The 23920-nt window shown below is 41.7% G+C and overlaps 1 protein-coding gene and 1 pseudogene across 1 annotated transcript in view; both read left to right on the top strand.

Annotated features, from left to right (window-relative positions):
- The window catches only part of ADCY9 (adenylate cyclase 9), a 150675-nt gene that overhangs the window by 100123 nt on the left and 26632 nt on the right, over positions 1-23920 (top strand). The window lies entirely within an intron of this gene.
- Positions 4607-23181, top strand: LOC102837045 (annotated as a pseudogene).

Below are 23920 nucleotides of genomic sequence, written 5' to 3'. Positions count from 1 at the left end.
CAGTTCACACCACATCAAAACAGCAGTCTTGACATCCTCGAGGGACCCAAATTGTATTCTTTTGAAATGTTCTTTGAGTTTGGGGAACAGAAAGACATAGACAGGGGCAAGCTGGAGGCTGGAAGGTGAATGTAGTTAAGGTATTTCAGTGAAGTTTTTGTACAACAGACCTTGCTACCTTCCTAGAATGAGCAGGTGCGTTGTCATGATGGAGGAAAATGCCTAGTCACTTCTCTGGCTTTTTTTCACCAGTGCCATTTTCCGTTTTCTTAAGAGGTCTTCATGATACTCCCCCATGATTGCCCTGTTTCCTTCAAGAAACTCTGTCAAGATGACCCCTTGGGAATCCAAAAAAGAATCACCACAGCCTTCTGAGCTGACCTCTCTGCCTTGAATTTTACTGAACCAGCAGTTCCCCCAGGAAGCTGCTGTTTAATTAGACCTCTTTTTTTTTTTTTTCAAGGTATCCTAACAAGACTAAGATGAGTATATTCCTAAGAGAACTTGTCAGCAGCCAGCCACTGATCTTAGAGACCTTTTAAAAACATTTATTATTTAGAATAAGCTCATGTATGTATGGACCAGAACCCTAGTAGCAAAAATTTTGGACTTGCCTTCATAGGGAACAGATACTTTCTGTTAGAAGCAAGTCACAAATACGACCCAGGGGCCTGGACAGTTTAGCTGATTTAATGTGACATCAGCTCTGCAGTGGCTGTTTGTGAACTTGGTGATGCTGGATGGGCCTAGACTACTGAGATAAGTAAAAATAGCTGGTTTCCACCTTCGTAAAGAACAACGAAAACGGAAACCACAGATTTGGATGGATCTTAATTGCGTTAGGCCCTGTCAGTCACCCAGCTGAGCTGCGAAAGCATGTTAGTCCATCTCTGAGGCTCCCGGAAGAGCACCTGCCTGGCTGGGTTTGTGCATTGACCTTAATCCATTATTCAGCACCTCAGGTTACACACTGCGGCCCCTCCACGGGTTTACAGTCAGTAACTAAACCACTTGTGTGTGCGGGCCCGTGTGGAGATGATTCCAAGAGACCTTCTCTGTTTTCAAAAGGTTACACCTCCCCTTTGAGGTCTGATTGCAGCCAGCACCGCAGAGCAGTCTTTATGACAGTCACCGTGACTTTTGAAAATGACATTAAATGAAAGATCATTTATCTCTTCCTTATTTCAATGTAACATCATTATGAAGAGGTAGGCAAGTACAGGGTCTTTTAGTTCATTATGGAAATGGAAAAGGTAGGAAAGTTACATATTCTACATACACACACAAAGTTCAGCAAAGAATTGTCTTATCCTATGAACTTTTTGAAACCCCTCATTTTGAGTATATGTATATATATAATATGTGTGTATATGTGTATGTATGTATGTATGTATATTATATGTATATCTGTTGTTGTTAGTAGCAGCTGAGTCAATGCCAACTCATGATGACCTGTGTGTGCTGAGTAGAGCTGTCCTATCAGGTTTTCAAGGCTGTGACCTGTCGGAAGCAGATCACCGAACCTGTCTTCTAAGGCACTTATGAGTGGATTTGAACCTCCAACCTTTTGACTAGTAGCTGAACATTTAGCCAAACAAACCTACCACCATTGAGTCGATTCTGATTCACAGTGACCCTGTATAGAGTTTCCAAGATGGCCAATCTTTACAGGAGCAAACACCCATGAGTGGTGGGTGTTTGAACCACTGACCTAGTGGTTAGCAGTCAAATGCTTATTCTACAGCTCTACAAATAGGCTTTGAGCATATTTCCTGCTAACTTCCCAATGCAGAATCAACCCCCACTCTTGCTCAGTATTTTAATTTTTAGTTTAATAGGTGACTTCTAAAAATTTTTAAAAGTGGGAGGGCACACAGGATTAGAAAGCCAGTGATTGGACACAGAGCCACACAAAATACTGCCTTTTTCCTCATTTGTGTTTTGTACATAACCACAATTTCGATAATTATATTCAGCTCCAAAGATGGGGTTTTTTTGAAAGCATAATAGTTGAGATTTGAAATTCTGGAGTCAGACAAAACTTGCTTGGATTCAGGCATCATTACTTATTACCTGTATAATTTAGCAAATTGGGGTCCTGGTGTGGTGCTGTGGGTTTAATTTGCCAGACTGCAAAGCCATTTGAACTGCAAGGTTGGCAGTTCAAGGTCACAGTTGCTCCTAGGAAACCCTATGCAGGGTTGCTATGGGTCAGAACCGACTCAACAGCACAGCACTTAAGAAAAACAAATTTAGCAAATTATTTAATCTCTCCTAGGCTTCTGTTTCCTCTTCTGTAAAAAGAAAAAAACAAGACTATTCACTACAGTCAAACACTAGACATTCTCCAAATGCTTTCTGTAATTGAATGGATAAATCAATCAATTGTGATAAATCAGTTGGACCATCTACAACTACAAGTGACAGTGTGGATAAATCACTCAAAGAAGCCAGACTATGAGGTAGTGCAGACTGTAGGATTCCATCCAGATCCAGTTCACAAACAGGTAAAACTCAGTCAAGGTGTTGCGAGTCAAGATGGCAGATCCCCTGGGGAGGTAGAGACACTGATAGGTGGAGAACAGAAGGGCTTCCATAGAAATCGTGATGTTGTGTCTCGTGCTCATGCTCCTAGTTATACAAGTGATGAATTCTCACCAGTTTTCATTGATGATTTGTATATTTTTCTGTGTGTTATAATTTAGTGTAAAAAGTCCCCAAATTAAAAACATACAACATCTAAGAGTCCTTATCTTTTGGAGATAACTTCTGAAATATTTCAGGACTAAATAAGATGTATGGTAGTCACTTGTAGATACTAAAGGGGAGCAGAACAGAAGTGGACGGGGCATAATAAGTAAGACACCATAAATTGATCATTGTTAAATCTGGGTAACCGGTACTCATTGTATGCCTCTCTTTACTCTCACTCATGTTTTACTTTTTCTAGAATGAAATGTCCTAAAATAGTGCCTTCTGGTGGAGCCATTAGGTAAGCACTGGACTGCTCACTGTAAGGTTGGTGATTCAAGCCACTCCACGGGGAAAAGATGAGGCTGGTGACTGCCTCTGCTCCACTAAAGATTTGTCGTCTGGGGAACCCTCCATGAGGTCGCTATGTGTCTGAATTGGCTTGATGACAGTGGGTTGGCTTTTTTGTTAGTCATATAGCGCAGAAAGAAGCCCTGGTACTGGATGACGAGCTAGGCCACTAACCGCAAGGCCAGTGGTTCAAATCTTACCAGCTGCTCCTTGGGAGAAAGATATGAGACTTTCTGCTCCTATAAAGATTTACAGCCTCAGAAATCCTGTACACAGTTGCTGTGAAGTTGGAACTGACTTTGTGTCACACGACCACCACCACCATAGCAAAGAGTTGACACTCAATAAACTTAAGTGATGATTTTCCTTATTAATATGACTATCATCTCGAAATACCTATGTGAACTGAACTCTTTTTACCCAACTGAGTACATGGAATTCCACTGATGTCAAAAGACAAGAAGAGAATTGGGTTAATAAATACACACTACTAAGATTGACAGTGAATAAGGAAGACCGTAGAAGAATTGATGCTTTTGAGTGAATTATGGTGTTGGAGGAGAATATTGAAAGTGCCATGGGCTGCCAAAAGAACCAACAGATCTGTGTTGGAAGAAGTGCAGCCAGAGTGCTCCTTGGAGGGCCAAGATAGCTAAACTTCATATCTCATACTTCAGACAGTGTCAGGAGGGACCATTCACTAGAGAGGAGATCATGTTTGGTAAGGTAGAGGGTCAGAGAAAAAGAGGAAGACCCCCAGCGAGATGGATTGGCAAAGTGGCAGCACCAATGGGCCTCAGGCATGGCACCAATTGTGAGGTTGGCCCAGGACCGGGCATTGTTTCCTTCTGTTTGCATAGGGTCACTATGAGTTGGTACTAACTTGATGACACCTAACAACAACAATATTGGCTACTGAGATCAAATGTTAAACATGGAAAATAGTACGGAAATGAGAAAGGCCTGCCAGCAGCAGCTAGCGCAGAAACAACTGTGCTTCATCCTCCTCCTAGCAACAAAACTTACCAGCATATTGTTCCGCTAACCTGAAATGAAAGGCAGAAAAAAATCAAGAAAGTAAGACAGACATCCTGGCAGTAAAGGCTACAGGCCAACAGAGAAGGTTCCTAACAGGAAATGTCATCATAGGAGTCAAACACGCAGGGTGAATGCTTGGATTTGATATCCTTTTTACAGCTGAGTAGGCCCTTGCATGCTTAATATTTACATTCTTTCCTTTCTTCATCTGAAAACAGGGTAAAAGTTCACCTCTGGGAAGAGCTGCCTGGAGGAATCAGTAACAGAAAAGTGTCTGCCTTTTAGTCACTGTCTTAGGCTGGGTTTTTTTGTTTTTTGTTTTTTGTTTTGAGAAGCCACACCAGGGAGCAGATTGCTGAGAATCCAAGTCGACACACAACCGTAACTGTCACGGGTGCCTATCATGAGGACTCAATCCAGTAAACCCCATGATGTAAGGTCAGAGAAAGAACCTTAAAAAGCTTTGTGTCAAATAGTTATCCTATACAAATGAACTTTTAGGGCTGTGGTGTTGTGCGGAGGGAAGATGAATGGATTTGTAAACCTTGGTGTGAGCTTCTGCCTGGCCGAGGTTGCTGCAGTGCGGAGACCCCCAGAGGGAAGCCACCACTACGTGTCTGACCAGGAGGCAAAACCTTCAACTGAGGACTTGGGGGATAAGAAGGAAGGTGAATACATTAAACTTGAAGTCATTGGACAGGATAGCAGTGAGATATACTTTAAGGTGAAAATGACAACTTATCTCAAGAAACTTACAGAATCATTACTGTCAAAGACAGGGAGTTCCAATGAATTCACTCAGGTTTCTCTTTGAAGGACAGAGGCTTGCTGATAATTACGCTCGGAAAGAACTAGGAGTAGAGGAAGAAGATACGATTGAAATTTATCAGAAACAAACGGGCTCATTCAACAGTTTAGATATACTTTTAATTTTTTTTTCTTTTCCCTTAATCCTTTTTTATTTTTAAAAACAGTTCTCTTATAATGTGGTGTTCAGAATGGAATTGAAAACTGATACCTCTCTTTGAAGCATCTGGTATTGTGAATTCTAGTGCTCAGTGCTCACTAGGGTTTGTTTTCATTGTGCGGATTTTTGGTGATCAAGCCTCAGCCCCCTTCATAGAGCCCTCTTCTTCTATGTGCACAGGACTGTGCATTTTCAGGCTTGTGGGATAAGTAAGACCCACCAATGCAAGTGTTCATAGTAACTTTCCAGTTGGCCCCAAAGTTGTAACTTGTGATTGCTTCACTCCTGGACTATGACTTTCAGTGGGAGATGGAAGTTTTCAGAGAACTGAACTGTGGAAAAATGACCTTTCCTTATCCTGAAGCTTAACGCTTGAAACCTGAGGGTCTGGACCAAAAGACGAGAAATCAGGATGAAGTCTTAATGACAAATGTGAGAGTCATGGCTAACTCCAAAGGTGGCTTCACTGAAGAGACAAAGCAGTTTACGATGAAAATAAAATCCTTGCCAGAAGATCCCAGCAAAGTTCCAAATTTCATCAGCAGTTAATAAAAATCTTCATGTAGAAGTATAGTCAACAGAACACTGCTCTTTTTCATTTGTTTTTACTTTTGAGCCTGTGATATGGGTTTTGAAAGGACATTGTCTGTACTAGCTTCATTAAAATTAACAAAATATTTGTAAAAAAAATGAACTCTTAGCTGAAGTGTTGTTGTTAAGTGCCGTTGAGTGGACTCTGACCCATGCAATCCTGTACAGGGTTTCCGAGGAGCAGCTGGTGAACTTGAACCGCCAACCTTGCAGTTTAAATGGCTTTGCATTCTGGTGCATTAGCCCACAGTGCCACACCAGGACTCCTGGGTAAAGTGAGGCAATACAGAATAAAATTGACAAAAGTAGTAACTTTTTCTAAAACAACAAAGTTGACCTGTATAAGACAATTACAAGTTCCCTTTTGACATTTCAACTGAAAATAATATTACAGATGCAGTGACTTGTGGGGTTGGTAATGAGACAGTATTGGCTGCTACTGCTACTGTGTGTCATGAAGTTGGTTCTGACTCATAGAGAGACTCTGTCTAGGGTTTCCGAGGCTATAAATCTTTATGGGAACAGAAAGCCTCATCGTTCTTCCACTGAGTGGCTGGTGGATTCAAACAGTTAACCTTGTGGTGAGCAGCCCAACACATAGACGGCTGTGCTACCAGGACTCCTATATTATCTCACTTAGGATATATGTATATTAAGCATATACATATATGTATTTCAGGTATATATGTGTGTGTTTGTGTATAACAGTGTTCTTTATATGATGTACATGTATCTAAGGCGCCCTGGTGGTGCAGTAAGGTCATCATTGGGCTGCTTACCACAAGGTTGGGGATTCTAATCTACTAGCCGCTTCACACGGAGAAGATGAAGCTGTCTGCTCCTGTAAAGATTGACTGTCTTGGGAAACTAGTTGGAATCCACTGATGGAAGTGGATTTTGGGTTTTGGTATACAGAATGTTGTGTTTTGTTGCTGTTGGGTCCTGTTGAGTTGGTTCCAACTAATAGCAACCTTATGCACAACAGAGAAGAACAGTGCCCGGTCTGTGCCATCTTCACAGCTGTTCTCTTTGAACCCTTTGCGCTGTCACTGTGTCAGGCCATCTTGTTGGGGGTCTTCTTCTTTTTCACTACCTTCCACGGTACCAAGTATGATGTACTTTTCCAAGGACTCATCCCTCCTGACAACATGTCTGAAGTATGAGAGATGAAATCTTACCTTCCTGGCTTCTAAGGAGTATTCTGGCTATACTTCTTCCAGTATAGATTTCTTTCTTCTTCTGCCAGTATATGGTACTTTTAACATTCTTCTCCAATACCGTAATTCAAATGCATCAATGATCCTGCAGTCTTGCTTACTCATTGTCCATGCACATGGGGCAGTTGAAAATGCCATGACTTGGGTCGGGTGCACCTTAGCTCTTACCTTAGTTCTCAAACTGATACCTTTGCTCTTGAACACTTTAAAGAGGCCTGATACAATATGTCATATGTCATTTGATTTCTTGACTGCTGTTTCCATGAATGTTGATTTTGGATCCAAACAAAATTAAGTCTTTGACAACTTCAGTCTTTTTTTCATTTATTGTGATGTTGGTTATTTTCAAGTTTTGAGGATTGTTTTCTGCACATTGAGGTGCAGTCCATACGGAGTGCTGTAAGCTTTGATGTTCATTAGTATTTTAAGTCCTCTTTGCTTTCAGCACCTTTGGTTGTATCATCTGCATATTGCACATTGTTAATGAGTCATCCTCCAATCCTGATGTCACATTCTTCTTCATATAATCTACCTTCTCACATTATTTGTTCAGCATATGGATTGAATAAGTAGGGTGAAAGGATACAACCCTGGCGTACATCTCTCCAGATCTTAAACCATTCGTTACCTCTTGTTCTGTTCTAACACTGTCTCTTGCTTTGATGCACAGGTTTCTCATGAGTACAATGAAGTGTTGTGAAATGTCATTCTTCATAATGTTACCATAGTTTGTCATGATCCACAAAAATCTTTTTTTTGACATGATCTGCACAGCTGATGAAGCACAAGGAAGCAGCTTCTGGTATTCTGTGCTTTCAGCCAAGATCCATCTGATGTCAGCAGAGATTCCCCTCGTTCCCCATCCTCTTCTTAATCCGTTTGAATTTTTGACAGTTCTCTGTTGATGCACTTTTTTTTTTTTTAATTAAGGCTTTAATTGTGAGTTGAGTGACAGCTTACAGGGCAGACCATCAGTTTTACATTCAACAAATCATACACCTTGTTTCATTACAATGATTATGTTCCCTTCCATGTACTATCAGCTAACAGTATTTCTCTTTATCACTTTAGCATTTTTTCCAAAAAACAAAACAAAAAAACCTCGAGCATATATAATAATTTACACCTCCAAAGAACACGTTTTGCAAGTCTGCCTCCTGGCCACCAACTCTTAGACCCTCTTTTCCCATGAATCCAGAGTCCTCAGCTGCTCCCTCTCTCCATGTCCCCATCTCTGCCTCCATCTCTGGCGTCACTGCTTCTCTGGATAAGGTCCCGCATTCTGCTTGTGCTCTTCTCCCTTGGTGGTCCTAGGGTCCTCTGTTTCTGGACTGTAAGCTTAACCACAGTGCTGAGAGCCAGCCCCGGCAAATTTATTTCAGGGTTTTTTCCGAAGGGGGATGCGGCGGTCGGCGATAAGAATTACACAGAGTCAATAAGTCATGATGAATTCAAAATCTTCTTATTACATGCTTTCTTCCTCTCATTTCTCTGCTACTCGACTCTCTCATTCTTTACTGTCCTGCTCATTTGTTACTCTCCTGCTCATCTCTTCTGCTTCTTTACTAGCTTCCCCTCCTTCCGTTTCTTTACTGTCTCCTTGTCTACATTACTCTTATTCCTCTCCCTTCTACACTACTCCTCCTAATTATCTACATTACTTCCTTCACTACTCCACTCCCCTGTTCCTTCTCTACATTACTCCCTCTATCCTCCCTCCATTCTTCTTCTCGTCTCCTCTCCACCTCATATTCCTTCTTCTCCCCCTTCCTCTCCCTACTTCCTTCTGCTTCTACTTACCTCTAATTACTTTTATTCTTTCTTACAACCCCCTTATATACCGTTACAAAAAAACACTGCTTTCATAGTAATCAGTGACATCAAAATACAATCAAGTCTGGGGCACATTCTACATGATTTACAATAGGGATGAAAAGTTACAGCAAAGAGACATTATCTCAAGGCATATGAGACATTCTGGCGCCTTGAAACCTTTTAGTTAAACATTTGTTCCTACAGAAATCTATTCTTTTCTCTGAGAAGCAAGTTAACCTTCACATATGTTTCTTAACCATTGTCTGTTAAGTCTTGTTAATTTTAGTTGTTAGGTGCAATTAACTCTCCATTAACTTCTTTCATACACTATCTGTTTATAGCCTACAAAAACATCACTTATCAGGGAAACTGAGGCTATGAAAAACAACTTCTCTATTTTACTGATCATTAATTTAAGAACGTCTAAGTCAGACTTTTTATTTATATAACTGTAGATTCTCATAGCCCTTATCTATATAGTCTAATTGTTTTTAGGAATTCTTGTACCCACAGCCCTTATTTATGGCCTGGTTGCTTTTAAGGATTCTTTATTGCTTTAAACTAAGGCTACAAGGAAGAATGTCTACAATCACTAAACCTAAGCTGGTAGTAATTCAATTGACAAATGCTGTCTCCTAGCAATCTTAAGAACATTGTTAATATAAGTTTTATAAAAACTACCTAAGATTACAAGTAGTATAAAATGTAGCTAATATATGGCTTCTAACTTTTAATAAAAATATACTAAAGTGTAGGAGAGTCAAAATCCAAAGTAAAGGGATGCTAATAAAATCATGAATAAATCAGAAAATGATTCAAAAGGAAAAAAATAACTAGGGGCCTGCGCATAGAATATTATCTTTGTGGCTTTGCCATCCAAAGAAAATAATTCATTGTAGCTCAGCTAAAACAATGAATTCTTCTATGCCCAGGTTTCCCCATGTCTCATTTCTTTATTTTAATTCCTCAATTAATATATCTCAATTTCTTCATTTTAATTTCTTAATTAATTATGGCTTGTGCCACCACTCCTCTGTTTTTGTTACAAAACTTCTACCTTTCAACTGTGGCAGTCGCAATTAGTCATGATAACAGTTATTCACTACTGAATCATACTAATCTTATCCCCATCTCTTTTCACCAGACTCATCTAGACAAGATGAAAACTATTCAGTGGGGACTCTTTCTTTCCCCCCATACTCTTAAACTAAACTTCCTCTTGAAACCTTGTAAGCCAGTCACTTAATGCCTTTATCGCCCTCTCATTTTAAGTAGTCAATGTCTAAGTTGACCATCCCTATCTACCCTGTGTACAGAGGGGATAGCATTGATACTTGATGTGAAGACTTATTCCCTCTCTGTTGTTATTTAATGTTACTACCTCCATGAGTATAGGTCAGGTTCATCAAATTGTAGCAATTTGCCCTTGTTTCCTTTATCAAAAAAAAAAAATTGCTTTCTTTTGTAATCTTCCTCTAGTCGAGTTCTGATTGTCAAGCCATCGAGTCTAGGTCAGGTGGGTACTGTCTGCAAGTTTGGGTGTTCTTGTGCATCTCCCCTCACTTCATATCAACTGGATGCTTCATTCTCAGCTCTAGCCCTCTGTGGCTATATCCTTGTCCATGAGCTCAAGTGTCCTCAGGTCTCACCACACTTTGGACCAACCAGCCCTTCCTCTTGTCTCTCTCATCTCCAAGTCAACGGGAGTCAGTGGACTATGGTTGAACTCAGCCCATTTCTTCATTGCTGCCTTTCTCCCTCTTCCACTCAGCAGTAGGCCAATGTGGTTGCCAGCAAGCTTACATGCCTGTTTGTGTGTTCCCTTTAAGTTTCAGTCTTAGAGGGGAGTTTGTCCTAAAGGGACTTGATTGCTTGCCTTGATGGCTTCCTGGTGAACAGCTTGCTTATTCTTGTAGTAGCCAGTCATGCTGACATTTTTGTTTGGGGTTTTTCCTCATGATCTTTCTTTGAAGATGTATCTTCTGTCATTCTAGCTGTTCCAGGCTGGTCTGCTTGTCCTTGCTAGTGGGGATATCCCACCTCAGAAGGTTCTGGATGGGACTCAGGATTCCACCTAAGGTCCTGTACTCTGAGAAGGCTTTGCAAGAGGCCTAGTTCACTGGGCAAGTTCTAGAACCCCTTTTAGGTATTCCAGTCAATTATAGGCTGAAAACGGGCTTACAAGTTTTCTCCAATCATGATTCCCCACATTCCTTTCTATCCCACTCAAGTGTCTATTTTACAATAGTAGGCAAGGGAAACAAATATTCATAAGACATTCAAGCATGTTAGTATTATTTCCCCTCTTCAAGCTATGCCTAGATCCCTGTATCACAGAGTATGCATCACTATTTACCTCTGTCCCACAAGGCCATGCAAACCTGTCTCAGTGTTCCCCTATCTACCTTGTTCTTCCGCTTCCTCCCTCTTCCTGTATTGTCCTACCCAGCACCCGAACTAAACCCCCCACCCCAACCCCACTGTTGTGGTTACCTTATATTCCATTAACTCTTCCCTCCATTTAAGACAGTCTGTTTTATCCTGTAATCTACCTGACCTTCCCACCACCTGTATCCTGTGTCTCTGTGTTTACCTTCTTTCATATTGTAATTGTTTTGATCATAGAATGACCTCCCAGATCCTCTGTTCTTATAATTTTATTCTGTTCTTGACTCTTCCATTTGTCAGTTGAGTTCCGGGTAATGCTGCCACGTATGTCGTTCTCTGGTTGTTGTCTGTTCTTGTTGGCTCTCAGTCCACAGGACTTCCTTTAGGATGTTTTTCATAGCAGGGTTGGCTTTGGAAAAATTCCTTAACTTCTGTTTATCCTGGAATGTTTTGATTACACCATCGTATTTGGTTGACACCTTTGCTGGGTAGAGGATTCTTGGGTGGCAGTTTTTTTCTTTCAGGGTTTTGTAAATAAGTCTCCCCATTGCCTTGTTGCCTGCATGGTTTCTGTTGAGAGATCCAAGCTTAGTCTGATTTACTTGCCTTTATATGTTACACTTCTCTTTCCCTAGCTGCTTTCAGGATGTCCTTATTTTGATTTTGGAGAGCTTAATTATTATATGTCTTGGTGATTTTATTTTAGGGTCTGTCCTTTTCTGGGGTTCGTTGAGCTTCTTGAATGCTTATCTTTTTGCTTTTCAGGATGTTAGGGAAATTTTCCTCCAGAAGCTCTTCGACTATCTCCTCTGTGAACTTGTGTGATTCTTCCTGTTCCAGAATGCCGGTAATTCGTAAGTTATTCCTCTTCATGTTGTCCAACGTGAATCCTAGGCCTTCTTCAGATTTTTTTAATCCTTTTTTGTGTTTGCTCTTCTTAGTGGAGTTGAGAGATTTCACTTCTAACTCATTAGTTCTGGCTTCTAACTCTTCGATTCTACTCCTTTGCCCTTTCAGTGTATTGTCCATTTCTGATATTCTATTATTGTTTGGACCTCTTTCTGTAGGTTTTGCATTGTTTCCAATTCTGTATCTATTTTATTTGACTGTTCCTGTAGCACTTTCCTGACTTCTTCCTTATTTTTCTCAACTCTATTGTATAGTGTTTTGATCCATTTTATAGTCATTTTTCTGAATTCCTTCTCAGGCATTTCCAAAGCCTGCTCACCTTCCAGTATGGAGTGTAGGTCTACTTCCAGCTCATTTACCTCAGTCACTTTATATAATTTGTGGACATGTGCTGATATGGTTATCTGCTTCTGTTTTTTGGGCATATTCAGTAGTTATCTGTAGCCTTAATACTTAGATGGATGTGTATTTTGTTATTTTTTATGTTTTCTGATTGCTTCCAGGTAGTTGTGATCAGGAGATGGACTTCCCTTTTCACTCTTCTTCCTGAGAAATTTCAAGATGTCACTGTTGGTCGTTGTGACGTAACTCAGGTTTTAATTTTCGGCCTGTTGCCTTTTTAGTCTGCCTGTCCTGCTCCACAATCCCCGTTCAGGCCTTTTTCCTAGTGATAAACAGTTCCAGGCCGGCTGTGACCGTTTTGCACTGCTGTTTGGTTTTAAGTGGAAACTGTCACTTTAAATTTCCAGGAGATCTGTGTGCATGTGTAGTAGAGCCCTCCGGGGGTTGGGGTGGGGGGTCCACTTGCTCAGGCACCCCTATAGTCACCAGAATGGAGGTTTGCAGACAGCAAGAGACCAATGAACAGATACAAAAAAAAAAAAAAAAAAAAAACGAATGTCCACACCTTTATCTCCAAGGTTCTGTCAGGCATTCGTGGCTTCTCTGATCCTTCCCCTGTCTCTGGGAGCAGTTGAGCATCTTGAATTAGAAAGCAATGGATTTCTTGCTTCTGCAAATCCCCCTAGCTGTAAAAGCCTTCCAACCTTCTTAATAATTCCTTTATATATGATTCAGTGTTGTGCCCCCATCCCCTGAGCCTGCTTGGTCCTGTATTCTGTGTTGTTGCTGATGGTGCTCCTCACTGCACTTCCACCCTCTCCACCATCATGTTTGTTCTTGCTGTTGATGCACATTTGCAAGCTTTTTTCAACTGTCTTCAGCAAAATTTTACTTGCGTGTGACAGTAACAATATTTTTAGATGATTTCTGCATTCTTTTTGGTCACTTCTCTTTGGAATGGACACAAATATGGATCTTTTCCAATCAGTTGGCCAGGTGGCCGCTTCCAAATATCTTGGCATAGATAAATGAGTGCCTCCAGTGCTACATAAGTTTGTTGAAGTTTTTCAGTTTGTATTCCATTAATTCCTGGAGCACTGTTTTTTGCCAATGCCTTCGGTGCAGCTTGGGCTTCTCCCTTTAGTACCATCTGTTATTGATCATATGCTACCTCTAGAAATCATTGAATACCTACCATTTCTTTTTGGTACAGTGACTCTCTGTATTCCTTCCATCTTCTTCTGGAGCTTTCTACATCATTCAATATTTTATCTATAGAATTCTTCAGTATTTCAAATTGAGGCTTGAATTTTTCATCAGTTCTGTCAGCTTGAAAAGTTTTTAGTGTGTTCTTCCCTTTTGGTTTTCTAACTCCAGGTCTTTGCACATTTCATTATAATACTTAACTTTGTCTTCTCAGGGTGCCCTTTGAATTTTTCTGTTCCGTTCTTTTACTTCCTCATTTCTTTTGACTCACTTCAGCATCTCTATTCTCAAGAGTAGGGTGTCAGAATCTGTTCTGAAATACATTTTGGTCTTTTCTTTCTTTCCTGTCTTTTTAATGAATGATCTTTTGCTTTCTTCCTGTATGATGTTTTAAATAACATCCCACAACTCTTCTGGTCTTCAATAATAGTGTCTAATGCATCAAATCAAATTTAGGTGGGATATATGTAATGTCACATTTTAGCTCTCTCCTGGGCTTGTTTTCATTTTCTTCAACTTTAGCCTAAACTTGCCTTTAAGCAATTGTTCGTTTGTTCCACAGTCTGCCCGGGCATTGTTTTGCCTGGTGATAATTGAGTTTCTCTACTACCTCTTTCCAAAGATACAGTAAATTTGATTCCTGTGTATTCCATCTCGTAAGTCCCATGTTTATAATAACCTTTTATGTTGTTTAAAAAAGATATTTGCAATTAATAAATTGTTGATCCTGCAAAATTCTATCATTCTATCTGCAGCATCGTTTCTATCACCAAGGCCATATTTTCTAACTACAAATCCTAGCTCTTTGTTTACAAATTTCACATCTAATCACCAGTAATTATCAGTGCATTTTGATTAATTTCAGACTGAAGAAAGTAGTGGTGGTGGTTGTGTGCCATTGAATCTGTTCCAACTCATAGCAACATTGTATAGGGTTTCTGAGGCTGTAAGTCCTTATGAGAGCAGAAAGCCTCATCTTTCTCCTTTGGGAGCAGCTGATTGATTTTAACTGCTGACCTTCTGGTTAGAGCTGAACTCATAACCCACTACACTACCAGGGCTCATTTAAGAAGTTGGTAAATTCGCCCGTTTCTTCATCATTGATTTTAGTAGTTGATGCCTAACTTTGTATACTAGTGGTATCAACTGGTCTTCCTTTTATGGATAGTATCCTGTCACAGATATCATTGTATTTCAAGATAGATCTTGAAATGTTCTTTTTGATGAAGAATGTGACAGCATCCCTCTTGAATTTGTTGTTCCCCACGTAGGAAATCACATGATTTTCTGATTCAGAATGGCCAATATCAATCCATTTCAGCTCACTAATGCTTAGTATATGTCATTGTTTACAATTTCCAGTTTCCCTAGATTAATACTTCATGCATTCCATGTTTCAATTATTATTAATGGATATTTACAGCTGTTTCTCTTCGTTTTGAGTTGTGCCCCATCAGCAAATGAAGGTTTTGAAAGCTTTGCTCCATTCATATCATATGGTCAACTGTACTTTGAGGAGACAGCTCTTCCCCATTTGTATTTTGAGTGCCTTCTAACATGAGGGGCTCATCTTCTAGCACTGTATCTGACAGTGTTGTGCTCTTATTCATGTTTTTGTTGTATGGTACTGTGTCTGACAGTAGTTATTGTTAAGTGCTACCGAGTTGGTTCCAACTCATAGCGACCCTGTATAGGGTTTCCAAGGAGCAGCTGATGGTTAAAATCGACCTTATGATCCAGTGCTTATCCTACAGTGCCACACCAGGACTTCTATCTGACAGTATTCCACTGTTATTTATAAGGTTTTCAGAAGTTGTCCACCATGAGTGACCTTGCTGGTATTTCAAATACTAGTAGCATAGCTTCCTGCACCACACAAGCCACCACAGTATGACAAAGTGGCAAGTGGTGGTAGTATACATACACATGGTGTGGGTGGGGATGTACTGTCAAGTCGGTTCCAACTCATAGTGACTTTGTTTGGATTTCCGAGGCTATAAATCTGTATGGGAACAGCAAGCTTCATCTTTCTCCCTTGGCACAACCAGTAGATTCCAACCGCTGACTTTGCAGTTAACAGCCCAGCTTGTAATCCATCATGCTACCAGGGCTCCTATATGTATACATCTGTGTGTGTGTGTGTGTGTGTGTGTGTGTGCATGTAATGGTGTTGGTAAAGAATGTTGGCTATACCATAGACTGCCAGAACAAACAAATTTGTCTTGGAATAAGTACAGCCAAAATGCCCTTAGAAATGAAGATGGGGAGGCTTTGTCTTAGGTATTTTGGATATGTTACCATGAGGCACAAGTTCCTAGGGAAGGATATCCTGCTTGGATAAGCAAAGGGTCAGTGAAAACTAGAGGAAGACCCTCAATGAGATAGAGTAACATGGCGGCTATAACAGTGGGCTCCGAACTGGTAGCCGTTGTGAGAATGGGCAGTGCTTTCTTCCAGTGTCTGAGTTGGAGCTTTCTCAACAGCACCTAACAACAACAATATTTATATGTGAGCATATATATCATTGGTGGCGTTAGGTGCTGTCAAGTTGCTTTCTGTTCTTAGTGACCACGTGCACAACAGCTTAAAACACTGCCCAGTCCTGTGTCAGCCTCACAATTGCTATGTTTGAGCCCATCGGTGCTGCCACTTTGTCATTCCATCTCATTGGCGATCTTTGAGTGGTAACATTTCTTGGGATTTCATTTTTTTTCCCACCGAGGAACAGATTTTGTCCTTCTCGTGGAGTCTAAATTTCTGGATTCCATGGAGGTTGAACTGACCACTCCAACTGTTGCCCTGAGATGATCTTTCAATCTTGGGCTTTGAGAAAACGGGTTCCTAAAAGTTAACCTTTAAATCAAATGCTGCACTGCTGAGTCGATTGTAACTTTTACAGACTTGATCTGACAGAGCAGAACTGCCCCATAGGATTTCCTAGGCTGTCATCTTTCTTGGAACATATTGCTCAATTAGCAAAGAAATAATTATCTCTCCACTTTCCTCTAATAAAGAACTTCTGCTTTGGTCGTTGTTCTCCTTTATAGAATTTTACAGTCAATTTCAACCAACAGTAATTCCAAAGGTCAAACTAGAATCTATACGTTAGGGTAAATCAGTAATGATCTGCATTTTTCTTCAAAAGAATATTGCATGTCCACAGGTTATTCCTGCCCCGTTTCTCTGACAGTGTATAATTGCTCGCGATAAAAGGGAAGCATTAAAATCTGTGAAAGATTCTTGACTCTCTAGTAAGAAATGTTGCCCCAATTTTCAAAACTAAGCTAGTTCGTACAAGTTTCAGATAAGCAAGATATTTGCATAGCCTCAAAACATCTCTCACCATGTCATTATTAAGTACACATGAAACACTAATAACTGTACAGTGCAAACACCTGACAGATACCAGTGATAAAGGCACATCAGTGGCAGGTACCCCATAACAGTGGGCTGAGAAGAGCAGATCCCTCTGTATAGTCTCCCAGAGCCTCCACCTCAGTCTAGTCATGAGAAGGCCTCAGAGAAATCCAAACTGCGGGACATTGTACAGCATAGCTGACCAAGTGTCAAGGTCACTGAAGACAGGGAAAGCTTAAAGAACTGTAATAGACCAGGGGTGCCAGGGAACAGGATGGTTGCCTCCATTCTCCATTACTGTTGTAATGGAAATGCTGCAGGCAGAGGGCGTTAGCAAACCAGAATGTGTTCTCTCACTGTTATGAGGCTAGAACTCCAAATTGAGGGAGCAGCTCGAGGGAAGGTTTTCTCTCTGTGTGGTTTCACAGGTTAGGAGGAAAGGTCCTTGTCTCCTTTTAGCATCTGTGGACCCAGTATTCTTTGGAGATTGCTCTGGGTCTAGATGGCCCTCAACCCAGGGACCTGGGTCCAAAGAACACACTCCACTCAGCTCTTCTTTCTTGATGGTTGTTGGTCTGTTATTTGTTTTATCTCTTTTATATCTCAAAAGGGAGCATGGTGGCTCCACAGGATAAGCATTGGACTGTAAAAGATGAGGTCTCAGGAATAGCCAGAAATATCACCATAGAAAGCTTGTAAGTCCATCTTCTGCCTATAACTAATTAGTTATACAATGCCCAGTGAAGGAGACTTCCTGCGGAGCCTCTGCATTATATAAGACTATAGGTGGAATCCTGAACCACATCCAGAATCTGCAGAGATGGGAAATTTCCACTTGAAAGGATGAGCAGACATAGAAGAACAGAATATACTTCTTGAAAGAAAGACCTACAGGCAAAATACAAAACAACATAGGCAGACCGACTAGTACTACAAGAACAAGCAAGTTGCTCGCCCAGGAGACGTCAAGGCAAGTGATCGGGTCCCCTCAGTGAAAACCTCCTTCCAAAACTAAGACTCAATGGGAATACACGCTCTGATTGGTGACCATGTTCATTACCAATAAGGGGAAGTGAGGGAAAAACAGCAATGAAGCAGTGAGCTAAGCCCTACAACATTCAATAGACTCCTGTGAACCAGGGTGGAGACCTGGTTGGCCAGCAAGACCTGGGAACTCTTGGGCCCAGAGTCAGTGATATAGCCACAGAGGACTAGAGTGGAGAGTGAAGCATCCAGCTGATAAGAAGAAAGGGCATATGCACAAGAACACCCACACTTGCAGATAATACCCACTTGACTTGTCTTCAATAACTGAATGATCAGAGCTCAACTAGAAGAAAGAAGAGGGAAAAAAGAGTAATCTGATACAATTTGATGAACTTGACCTACACCTATGAATGCAGTAGTTCAAAAGAGGGAACAAATCTTTACAGCAAGGATCATTCCCACCCCCTCCATACACAGAGTAGACAGGGATGGGCAACTTGGACATTGGCTACCCAAAATGGGAGGGCTACAAAGGCAAGAAGTGACTGGCTTACAAGCTTTCAAGAGGGAACCTAGATCCACAGGGCATGGAGGAAGATAGATTCTCCATTGAGTAGTATCCAGTCTTGTCTAGGCAGGGCTGATGAAAGGAAATGCAGATAGGTCTCTTATGATACAATAATGAATAATTGTTATCAGGACTGATTGTTGTGAGGGTTGGAAATGTAAAGGTAGATGTTTTGTAGCAAGGAAGGGAGTGATTAACTTTTCAGTCTAGGAGTGGAGGTCCCTGGGACTATCAAAGGAGGAAAGTGGAAAGTGGGACCCTACCCAGAGAAGCAATGATGCCTGAGATGGGGGCAGAGATGATGACGTGGAGAAATGGAGCAGCTGGAGACTTTAGACACACAGAGGAGAGGGGCTGTGTGCTGACGACTGAGGGGCAGGCTTGTAGTATATATATACCCTTTGGTTAGTTGATGATGCATGGAGGGGATTGTAACCATGGCAATGAAACAATATAAGATAGGATGAATGTAAAACTGATGTTCTCCCATGTAAACTATCACGTAATTCACAATAAAACATTAAAAAAAAAAAAAAAAAAAGATTACAGCCTCAGAAACCCTATGCAGGGTCATTATGAGTTGGAAACTCACTTGAAGCATTTAATAATAACATATCTCAAAAAAGATCGACTCTAGATAAACCTAATCCTGTAGATTATACCCTACCTCAGTACATCATAGGAGTGAGAATTTACAGCACACAGAATAATTATGTAGGATTACATAATGCAGGAAAATGGCATCATCCTGAGAATCATGAGCCAGTCAAATTGTCAGATATTTTGGAAGGACACCATTCATTCAATCTGAAGCAATGACCGAATGTGACATGGATTGGATTCTAGACCCAGAAAAAGACCATTAGGAGGTAAAATCTGAAGAAAACCTGAGTTTAGTTAGTAGTATGGAGTCAATGTGAATTTCTTGGTTTTGTTAACTGTAAGCCTCAAATTGTTTCAAAATCGAAAGTATAAAAAGATACATGAATTGAAATGTGAAAGACATGTCTAGCTGGTATCAATCATCAGGTATGGAAGCATTCCACATTAACGAAATGACCAAAAATACCACATGTTTTCTTATTTTGACTTTTGATGGGATATTTCTGCAACAAAGTAAGCCTCGCCTTGCTTGTCAGTCCACTAAATAGAATTGCATTTTCTCTTAACTTGGGTCATCAAGACAAGCCTGGGTCCTGTGTCTCAGTGGTGATTTAAGGCAGCGGGATCTAGATCAAAGATCAGATGGAAGAACAGGCTTCTTTGCTTCAGTGCCGTGGGGCTTTGAAATCTTGGGTCTGACTTTTGTATGCTTTTGTTTGTTTGCTATTTTGCCTTGTCCTAGGAGAAATGATCACAAAGTTATAGTAGTGAAAAAGGAGGCTTTATTTGTCATAAGAAAAAATGAGAGAAACAAAGGTAGAAAAACTGGTGTGTCATCAGAAACTGTGTTCTGAGTGTGTAGAACTTTACAAAACCAATGGTATATAAAGGTAAAAAGCTTACTAAAGGTAAATCGCTTCCATAGATTGCAAAAACTTTTAATTATGGTGATTGTAATTGTTTTTCAATAGATGAAAGACACATCGTTGCAGAAACTATGGTCAGGGAAATTTCCTCAGGTCTAACAGCCTAGGAAAGAAGGTAATGTATAGTTAACTGCCCTTTGCTGCTAGTCCTGAGCTGAAACCTCAGGAGCTGAGCTCTTCAGGCCCTTTTTGTGAGCACCTGTGCAGTTTTACCTTTTCTTTATCTGCAAATTGTGTCCGAATTTTCAGGTACTTATGGCATTTGACAGTAGGCTCTAAGATGAGGTCTTAGTGTTAATTGCTGGTCCTGAAAGAGCCAGAGTTGGGAACTGACTTGAAGCATTTAACAACATAACTCAAAAAAAGATCCACTCCCATATTCTCAGGCTGTCTGCTTCCAACTTCCAGTTCTTCAAAGGTTCCTGAATGCCTTTCTTTTCCTGTGGTAATTGCTCCTCTGTTTTCCTTTAATATTGTACTCTTCTTCTCTTGTATCTTGTTAGCAGAAATCATCGATGGGCTTGTACCCGTGCCTAGTCAGTTGACTTCAGTAGTGAGGCACTGAGGTGGTGTGCCTCTCATCTGTGGTGCTTGTGTGAGGCTTCCTCGGCCCCACATCACAACAGAGGAACTGGGAGATGCCACGTACATGGGGTGAGGGTGTAGGACTCTGCTGCCTGGACTTAAACTCCCCCTACCATTTTCTGGTGTGGCACTGTCGGTTAATGCAGTAAACTGCAACATCACTTTGGGCCATGAAAGCCGGCAGTTCCAACTCACCAGCTGCTCTTTGGAAGCCCTGTACAGGGTCGTCATGAGTCAGATGCTGACTCCACAGCACTTAGCAACAACACTGTTTTCTAGCAGTCCCTGGGTGGTGCCAACAGTTAACAGGCTCAGCTGCTGACCAAAAGGGTGAAGGTGTGTGTCCACCCGAGGAGTGCCTTGGGAGAAAGGCCTGGAGGTTTATTCCTGAAAGGTCAGTCTTAGAAAGCTCTATGGAGCATAGCTGTGATCTTTACACACATGGAGTCGTAGTAATTTGGAGTTGACTAAATGGCAACCTCGGAAACCCTGTACAGGGTCGCTATGGGTCGGAACCGACTCGACAATTAACAACAACAAATGGCAACTAGTAATTGGTACCATTTTCTAACTGTGGGACTTGGGCAAGTCCCTTCTCTGCTCTGTTTCCGTTTCTTCAATCATCGTACCTGCTTTATGAATTGTTACGTGGTTGTTGTTAAGTGCCATCAAGTCGGTTTTGACCCATAGCAACCCCATATAAGGTTTTTGAGGAGCAGCTGGTGGGTCTGAAACGCTTGCTTATTATCTTAGAGTTGTTGTTAAGTGCCGTCGAGTCGGTTCTGACCCATAGCAACCCTTGTACAGGGTTTCCGAGGCTGTAAATCTTTACGGGAGCAGAATGCCTCATCTTTCTCCCGCAGAACAGCTGGTAGTTTCGAACTGTCGGCCTTAAGGTTCGCAGCCCGATTCGTAACCACTACGCTACCAGAGCCGATAAATGGGTACATGCAAAGACTGCTGTCTGGCTCAGTCCTGTGTCTTGTTGTTGGGGTGGCAGTGTCCGGTTCTGACAGGTTCAGCGTGAGTTTAGAGGTTGAGAGTAAGGGCTGCTTGTCACAACCTGATGTCTTGCTCAGTATTCATGTTCAGCAGACTAAACAGGCAAGGCCGGGACTTTGTGCTGGTGTTTCATGCTCATTTCTCAGAAAAGATGTTTCCCGACTCCCTCACTTGACAGTTATGAAAAGGGGCAGCTGTTGGCTTAGAAACAAGTTTATCTTGTGAAGTGAGATCATCTTGAAGGGACAGCTATTTCCTATAGCTCCATCATGCTTTGCATTTCAAACAGACCACAGGGGGCTTATATTTAAATGTGTTTAAAAAAAAAAAAAAAAGGAAGAGAAAATGCAAATGTAGTCAAGTGTGTTGTAGAAATAGATACAGTCTTCCCATCAAAGGTCATGTCCACATTTGCAGAGGGAGCAGATAAACTGGGAAAACACACAGCTTGCTCTTGGGTGTTCTCCAAGGCAGGCTCAGACTACCCAGCCAGCAGATCCTTGCTGGGAGACTGTTCTGTTTGGGGACCTTAGAGACTTGTCTTGACGCTGCCCTGTGAATGTCTCTGTGCCAACGGTGCTGCTGTAAAGGACCGGGAGAGTGGTCCTAACTGCCTGGGTCAATCCAGGGGATCGAGGCCAAGGACTATTTCTGGATTCTCCTAGTACCAGGAAAGGAGCCACGTGGTGAGCAGGACCCCGGAGCCTGGAGGCTGCCCCCTGCCGGGAATGAGCTGTCTGCCTCAGGCCTGTGTGCTTCTGAATGGTCATTGTTACTGCTTCGCCATTCTGAGGAACCAGATACCGTGTATCTGAGACCCACAAGCTCTGCATGGACGAGTGCCTGACGTGTTCACCTGTGTGTCTTCAGAACAGCATGTCTTTACTGCCAGGCGTAACTCCTAACTGAAGGGCTGAAGCGCCCCAAGAGTGTCCCCCAACATGCTCTTCCTGGGGAGGGCTCTCTCCAAAGACAGAGCCACCTGCCGCCCCTTGAGGGGAGACTACTTCCTATTGGTTGTCAGACATTTCCCAGAGGCATCTGAGTGCTTGACCAGAGGTTTTAACCAAATCAAAATTAATCTGGAAATGTTGATGAGCCAGAGAGGGGAGACAAGCGCCCACTGTGGCAGGACAGGATCCGTCCCAGTGTAGAAGGACTTTTAACTAATGGCCAGGAGGGAGTGTGAAGATGGGAAACCCACTCCTTAGGGGGATAGATCTTTCCTTAAAATGCTTCCTTTTATTTTAAAGTCTTAATAATAAAATCTCCCCCACAATTACCCCCCAAGGAAAGTCACTGAGGCAGAAAAACAACAGAGAGCCCTATTTTCCCAGCCCTGTAAAAGTCTGCCCCTGGACATCCAGGAAACTGCCTGGCCTCACAGCCCACCCCCACCTCCCCACTGTGGTGAGTGGTCCAGTGAGCAGTGAGTCTGAATGTCCTGTTGGAGTTGCGGCCCCGTATCTGTGTGCCATCTCCCTGACCTGGGGGTAGCTCAACAAGACCTCCCCTCCAACAGCAGGTGCACAGGCCAGGTAGACTCTGGTGATCAGAGTGCTTGCTAATGTAGCACTGCATTTGCCACCTGTGACGACTGTTGACCTAGGTTCCCCAGATGTCAGCTTTAACCGCTAGGGCACTCCCAGTCAGCACTGTCCTTCCAGCCCCTGCGTGTCTGCAGTTTTAAGTCCTTTACTGAGAGAGAGAGAAGCCCCTGTCTTCAGTGCGCCCTCTGGTGTCCATTTGAAATTCTGGATGCAGAAAACATCTGATGTAAAGTCTGCAGCACAGGGAATAATACCCATGGGCGTATGGCCTATTCTTAAAGTACATCAAATGTACTTTAACACTCAGACTCAAGCTTATGCCAAGAAAAACCTAGAGAACAGCCGATGGCCACATATGAGCAGATGCCAAAAATAACTGTCTTGTCTGTGATCAAGGATGTTAAATTACCAGATGAACTGTCTCAACAACCAGAGACAATAATTAACAGACATTTTGACATCACACACCAACATTTATTGAGCACTTGCTAACATTTTGGTCATTTTGCTGAGCCAGGAGTGGCAAATGCAGACAAGTGCTTCCACTCAGATCGTCTTTCACCTATGACAGCTATCACCAATCAATTACAGCTCTCTTCCCTACAGTCCAGTAAGGCAGACATCACCAATCAATCACAGCTCTCTTCCCCATAATCCTCAATTGCATATTCTAGGAAGTCAGTACCCAATGTTTAGAGTTGGAGTCCAAGATAAAACTAATTTATTATACCTTTGACATGCTTTATGTGTATTTCCTCATGTTTTCCTTACAGTAATTTTTGTGGTGAAGATACTCCTGGTTTATAATAGCCAAGGGGAATCCTGGT

This window comes from Chrysochloris asiatica, unplaced genomic scaffold (genome assembly GCF_000296735.1).
Source record: "Chrysochloris asiatica unplaced genomic scaffold, ChrAsi1.0 scaffold00305, whole genome shotgun sequence".
Classification (NCBI taxonomy): Eukaryota; Metazoa; Chordata; class Mammalia; order Afrosoricida; family Chrysochloridae; genus Chrysochloris; species Chrysochloris asiatica.
Note: the sequence above shows the minus strand (reverse complement) of the source record. Positions and strands in the feature narration are given on the sequence as shown.